Below are 6720 nucleotides of genomic sequence, written 5' to 3' on the forward strand. Positions count from 1 at the left end.
TTCTCCACACCTTCCTACGCCTAATGCATGAGAAGGTTTAAAAAAATATTCAATTAAAATGTGAAAAAATAAAGGTTTCTTACCAGACCGATGTCGTGTAGATCCCTCGATCCAAATGTACACAACGCAAATACAATAGGGTCGTCCCTTGAACCGCTTACCGTTTCGTATGACGTACATCCGGTTAGCGATGCCGTTTTGAAGAACAATTTATAGATAAAAATTATTATTTTACAAATAATAAAATTCATTACATGATTATAAATAATTAGCAGTATTATACTAATTATTTATAATCACGTAATGAATTTTATTATTTGTAAAATAATAGTTTTTATCTATAAATTGTTCTTCAAAACGGCATCGCTAACCGGATGTATGTCATACGTAACGGTAAGCGGTTCAAGGGACGACCCTATTCAGGGTGCGACATAAGCGCTTGCCCGATTGCCCGGGGCAAGTAAAAGTTAGAGTCGGGCAAGTGTTTTCAAGCAAAGACAAAAACTGATTGCCCGAATCGGGCAAGCAAAATTCTCCTAGGCTATGGAAATTATATTTTAGAAAGATTCCCCATATTTCACCGTCAAAATATAGAAAAGAAAAAGAGGCAAATAAGCAATATCATTAATTTCTTCTTTCAAAAAAGTTTATAAGTCATGATTCGAATTGCAAAATTTGCGCCATTTTCTGCAATAAACACACAGCTCAGAGACATACACACACACACAGAATCAATGGCAGTCTAGCATAGCTAGCTAGCGCCTAGTCCACACAACCGATGCATGTAGTTAAGTTTCTACGGAGTACGGTGCTGCACGAACGATGTTTTCTCTCCCACAGAACTGTCAAAATTCACATTTCTTACCAATGAAAATTCTTGTAATGTCCATATTTCCTTAAAAAATTGGGGTAGCTCTGTCATTTGTAAGCAGTAAAAGGAGAAATTTTCACTTCTGTTATGCTTCAAAAAGATCGGGTTTCGAATGATCGTCTGTATCGCACACACTGAAATACATTGTTTGACAGTCCCACATATGCATTTGTGTGTATGATGATAAACGTGGTTTCTTTCGTAACTTTTTTTTTTAGCCAAGAAAATTAATAAATTTTCTTCTTTATTTATGACTGGATAGTTTGAGCTTTCTTCCTCTCTATTTTCTTTCCTTCTTTTCTTTTCAATCTTTCTTTTGAATCTCTCTTTATTTCTTTAAAGGACAAGTCCACCCCAACAAAAACTTGATTTGAATAAAAAGAGAAAAATTCAACGAGCATAACACTGAAAATTTCATCAAAATCGGATGTAAAATAAGAAAGTTATGACATTTTAAAGTTTTGCTTCATTTCACAAAACAGTTATATGCGCATCCCGGTCGGTATGCAATTGAGGGAACCGATGACATCACTCACTCACTATTTCTTTTGTATTTTATTATGAAATATGAAATATTTTGATTTTCTCGTCATTGTCATATGAAATGAAGTTTCATTCCTCCCTGAACACTTTGTGGTTCAGGCAATGAGGTCCTAATCGTCAAATTGGTAAAAATTGAAATATTGTATAATTCAAACAATAAAAAACAAAAGAAATAGTGAGTGAGTGACATCATCGACTCTCTAATTTGGATGTTACTGGCTCGTTCATATAACTATTTTGTTAAAAATAAGCGAAACTTTGAAATGTCATAACTTTCTTATTTTACATCCGATTTTGATGAAATTTTTAGCATTGTGCTAGTCTGATTTTTCTCTATTGATTCAAATCAACATTTTTCTGAGGTGGACTTGACCTTTAAATTTCCTTCCTTCTTTTGTTCATTTTTTTTCTGTTACTATAGCTGTCTTTCTTTTTTGGCATTCTTTTCTTTCTATCTTTTTTTTCTTTCTTCCTTCCATCCAACCTTTGTTTACCTCTTTCTTTAATCCTTCTTTTTCCTCTTCCTTTCATTCTTTCTTACTGTCTTCCTTCCTTCCGTCCATCCATTCTTTTCCTTTTCTTCCTTACTTTCTTCATCCCTTTCATTCTTTCTTTTCTTTCTTTATTTCTTTCCTTCATTCCTTCCTTTCTTTTTGTCTTTCATTCTTTCTTTCTCTTTCCTTCCTTTCTTTCTTTCTGATTTTCTTTATTTCTGTCTTTTGTTCTTTTGATCTTTCTTTTTTCCATCCATCCTTTCTTTTCTTATTTTTTCTTTTTGCCTTCCTTCATCTCTTTCCTTCATTCCTTCCTTCATTTCTTTCTGTCTTTTGTTCTATCTTTTATTTCTTTTTTTCCTTCCTTCCATCTATCATTATACCTTTTCTTTCTTCCTTCTTTCCCTTCTCTCGTTTTCTTTCTTTCCCTTTTCCTTCCTTCCATCAATCCTTTACATTTTCCTTTTGTCTCTTCCTTTCTTTCTTTTCACTTTTTTTTTATTCGTTCCTTCCTTTCTCTTCCCCTCATTTTTTTCTCTTCATTTTCTTTCTTTCTTTTTTATTTCCTTCTTTCTTCCTTTCTTTTTCTTTCCTTCTTTCTTTCAGATTTTTTTTTTCTTTCGTTCTTTTGATCTTTCTTTTTTTCCCATCCATCCTTTCTTTTCTTCCTTATTTTTTCTTTCTGCCTTCCTTCATCTCTTTTGTTCATTCCTTCCTTCATTTCTTTCTGTCTTTCGTTCTATCTTTCTTTTTTTCTTTTTTCCTTCCTTCCATCTATCATTATACCTTTTCTTTCTTCCTTCTTTCCTTTCTCTCGTTTTCTTTCTTTTCCTTCCTTCCATCAATCCTTTACCTTTTCTTTTTCTCTTTTCTTTCTTCCTATCTTTCTCTTTAACATTTTTCTTTCTTTTTCTTTTTTATTTGTTCCTTTCTTTCCTTCCTTTCTCTTCCCCTCATTTTTTGTCTCACCTGCATAGCAGAGTGAGACTATAGGCGCCGCTTTTCCGACGGCGGCGGCGACGGCGGCGTCAACACCAAATCTTAACCTGAGGTTAAGTTTTTGAAATGACAGCATAACTTAGAAAGTATATGGACCTAGTTTATGAAACTTGGCCATAAGGTTAATCAAGTATTACTGAACATCCTGCCTGAGTTTCATGTCACATGACCAAGGTCAAAGGTCATTTAGGGTCAATGAACTTAGACCATGTTGGGGGAATCAACATCAAAATCTTAACCTAAGGTTAAGTTTTAGAAATGTCATCATAACTTAGAAAATATATGGACCTAGTTCATGAAACGTATACATAAGGTTAATCAAGTATCACTGAACATCCTGCTTGAGTTTCACATCACATGACCAAGGTCAAAGGTCATTTAGGGTCAATGAACTTTGGCCGAATTGGGGGTATCTGTTGAATTACCATCATAGCTTTGAAAGTTTATGGATCTGATTCATGAAACTTGGACATAATAGTAATAAAGTATTACTGAACATCCTGTGCAAGTTTCAGGTCACATGATCAAGGTCAAATGTCATTTAGGGTCAATGAACTTTGGCCAAATTGGGGTATTTGTTGAATTACAGCCATAAATTTGAAAGTGTGTTGGTCTAGTTCATAAAACTTGGACATGATAGTAATCAAGTATCACTGAACATCCTGTGCGAGTTTCAGGTCACATGATCAAGGTCAAAGGTCATGTAAGGTCAAAGAACTTTGGCCACGTTGGGGGTATTTGTTGAATTGCCATCATATCTCTATAAGTGTATTGGTCTAGTTCATAAAACGTGGAAATAAGAGTAACCAAGTATCACTGAACATCTTGTGCGAGTTATAGTAGTTTTCAAAATCAGCACTGCTGCTATATTGAATCGCGTGATGCAGGTGAGACGGCCAGAGGCATTCCACTTGTTTTTCTATTTTTTCTTTCTTTCTATCCTTCTTTCCCTTCTTTCTTTCTTTCCATCTTTCTCTTCCCCGCAGCCATTCTCTCTCTCTCTTTATTTCTTTTTTTCTATAATTCTTCCTTTATTTCTTCCTCTCTGTCTTTCTTCTTATTTTTTTTCTTTTATTCTCTCCCCCTCTCTTAATTTCTTTTTTTTCCTATGGTTATTTTCAGTGATTTCCCCTTTTTTTATTGTGTGTCCTAGTCCCCTCCAAAATATATGGAAAATATATGAGATTAGGAAATTAATTAAGAGCATATTGACCATATATTTTGTCATGATGTTCAAGATAAAAAAATAAAAAAAATACAACTACAAGGTCAGGTACATCAGTAGTCATGTTAAAAAATGTATTTTTAAAGCCGTCAATGGTATGGTATGTAAAACCATAAAACCTAACTTGTTTTGAAGCAATAAAACTTTGTTTTGAAGGATTTTTTCGGGCAAGTGAAATCTATATTCGGGCAAGTATTTCCCAACTATTTGAAAATTTACTTGCCCGACTGGGCAAGTGCTTCAAAAAGTTATGTAGCCCCCTGCCCTATTGTCTTTGCGTTGTGTACATTTGGATCGAGGGATCTACATGACATCGGTCTGGTAAGAAACCTTTATTTTTTCACATTTTAATTGAATATTTTTTTAAACCTTCTCATGCATTAGGCGTAGGAAGGTGTGGAGAATAATAAAAACCCGTTCATTTACGTGATTTTTAATAAAAGAGATGGATTTCCTAGGGAGATCCATCTTTGTTTACATGTCTCTCTTATGCATATATATGGGAGGGGATTCAAGACTCCAATGATGAAGAAGTATATGTCAAATTTTTTTAAAAGACATCATCATGGAGTCCTCAAGACTAGGCCTAACGTCAATGACAACGAGGCTTTTAATAGGGTGTATGGAGAAAAAAATTATTTTTCTTATTTCAAGAAAATATCACATTTTCTTTGTGAATTTGAAGAGAAATAACCTTCAGACTGACAGAAATGTAACATTTTTGAAAAAAAATCCAATTATTGGCTGCAAAAAAGAAGAATGAAATTAGGTCAATTTTCAGCATTTCTCTGCCATAGGCATACATAGACTGTGTAGTTAAGAAATGGACAAACACAATTCAAAATTTTTAGCTTCCGAGAGCTGTTATAAATTCATCATTAATGCCAAAAACTTGTCCATAAAGAGTCTAATAAGATTTTTTTATGCTCTTTCTGATGGTATGATTTTTATAAAGATTTGGAAACCAGATCACAATGAAAAATTGCGACGAAGTGAAAAAAATTGTGCAAAACAGACATTTCATTATCCCATAGAAAACGCATGGGGAAATGACAATCTCAACACACACAAATGAGGGTTTGCAATTTATCTCTAAATCCTTATTTAAAATGATCATATAAACTTGTCCTTACTGTCAAAAGAAGCCCTTGAATCTTCTCTTTCCATACATGCCAAACACAAGTTAATAATAAATTCAGATCACATTTTCCCCCTAAATCAGCCTGTTTTATGCTGACACTTCAGTGTGGCTTCAGACACCCTACTATTAACGTTGTCGTTAGATCTTGAATCTAATTCTAAGACTAACGTTAAGACTAACGTTAAGCCTAACTTGTTAATTTTGTATTTGTGGACGCGACCAATCGCAAGTCTATTGTTAAATCAATCATTTCTTTTGTAATTAATTGTAAATTTGTGATTGATTGTTGAACTAGAAAATGTACAAACAAGGGCTACTAAATTGGTACCTGAGCGCACTGGTCAACATATCATATAGTCTATAAGGATTATGCTCGGGCACTTTGTTCAATAATTGGTGCTTTTATACTTTTCAATTGTCATAGAGTTCTTTACATGGATGGCTGACAGTTGGTCCTAAGGGGGAGATGCCTGCCCCTCAAATTTTGAATTTTGTGCAGCAAACTTCTGGGGTTTTGTCTGTGTCTTCTCATAGAATGACTTAAAAAATGTCATGAAATTTCAATGCATGATTGAAAGTTTTGCATTGTGACAAGTTTCATTGCTGGAGTTATCAAGTTCAGATGCCATACAACTTGAATCCTTTCATGGACCAATACTTGGATTCCTTAGACGTAGGATTTAGATCCACGTTTAAAGTCAAGTTGGAGACAAGACAAGTAAGAACATTGAATTGAACCAAGACTGAACAGGAGCGGGGGAAATTTAAAGGGGAATCCAACCCAAATAAAAACTTGTTTTTATAAGGAAAAGAAAAATCAGACAAGTTGATAGGTGAAAGTTTGAACAATATTCGACAAACAACAAGAAAGTTATGAATTTTTAAAAGTTGTAAATATTGTTAATCACTATACCCATGGAGACTTCAAATTGGCCGCATAGGGGATGTCATAGTGATGTAAGGCAAGGACTACTCTTCCATGTACTCCAATACATATTATGGCTTAAATGTCATTTTCCCCAAAAGTTTTATTTCAAATTATATTTTTCTTTCATGAGGAAATAAAACAATATACTACCTGGATTATATTTAGATTACTGCCCCAGGGGAAGGGGTACTTAGGAGAAAACCACAAATCCCTGATTATAAAGTACATGGCCTATGGGAAAGTTGTCCTTGCCCTTTGTCATAATTTACTTACCCAGTTGCCAATTTGAAATTTACATAGTATTATTGATCTCAATTTTAAAGCAGCTATAACTTTCTTATTGCTTGTTCGATTTCTTTCAAACTTTCACCATTCTGTTTAATTTATTTTTCTCCTTCCCAACACAACATTTTATGGGCAAGGCTGGATTCCCCTTTAAGCACTTTCCATTTTCACAGGAAAAAATCATCAATCCTAGACAGTGTATCACACTACAATGCTGACAAATTTTGTTATGAT

Source organism: Lytechinus pictus, chromosome 2 (assembly GCF_037042905.1).
Source record: "Lytechinus pictus isolate F3 Inbred chromosome 2, Lp3.0, whole genome shotgun sequence".
Classification (NCBI taxonomy): Eukaryota; Metazoa; Echinodermata; class Echinoidea; order Temnopleuroida; family Toxopneustidae; genus Lytechinus; species Lytechinus pictus.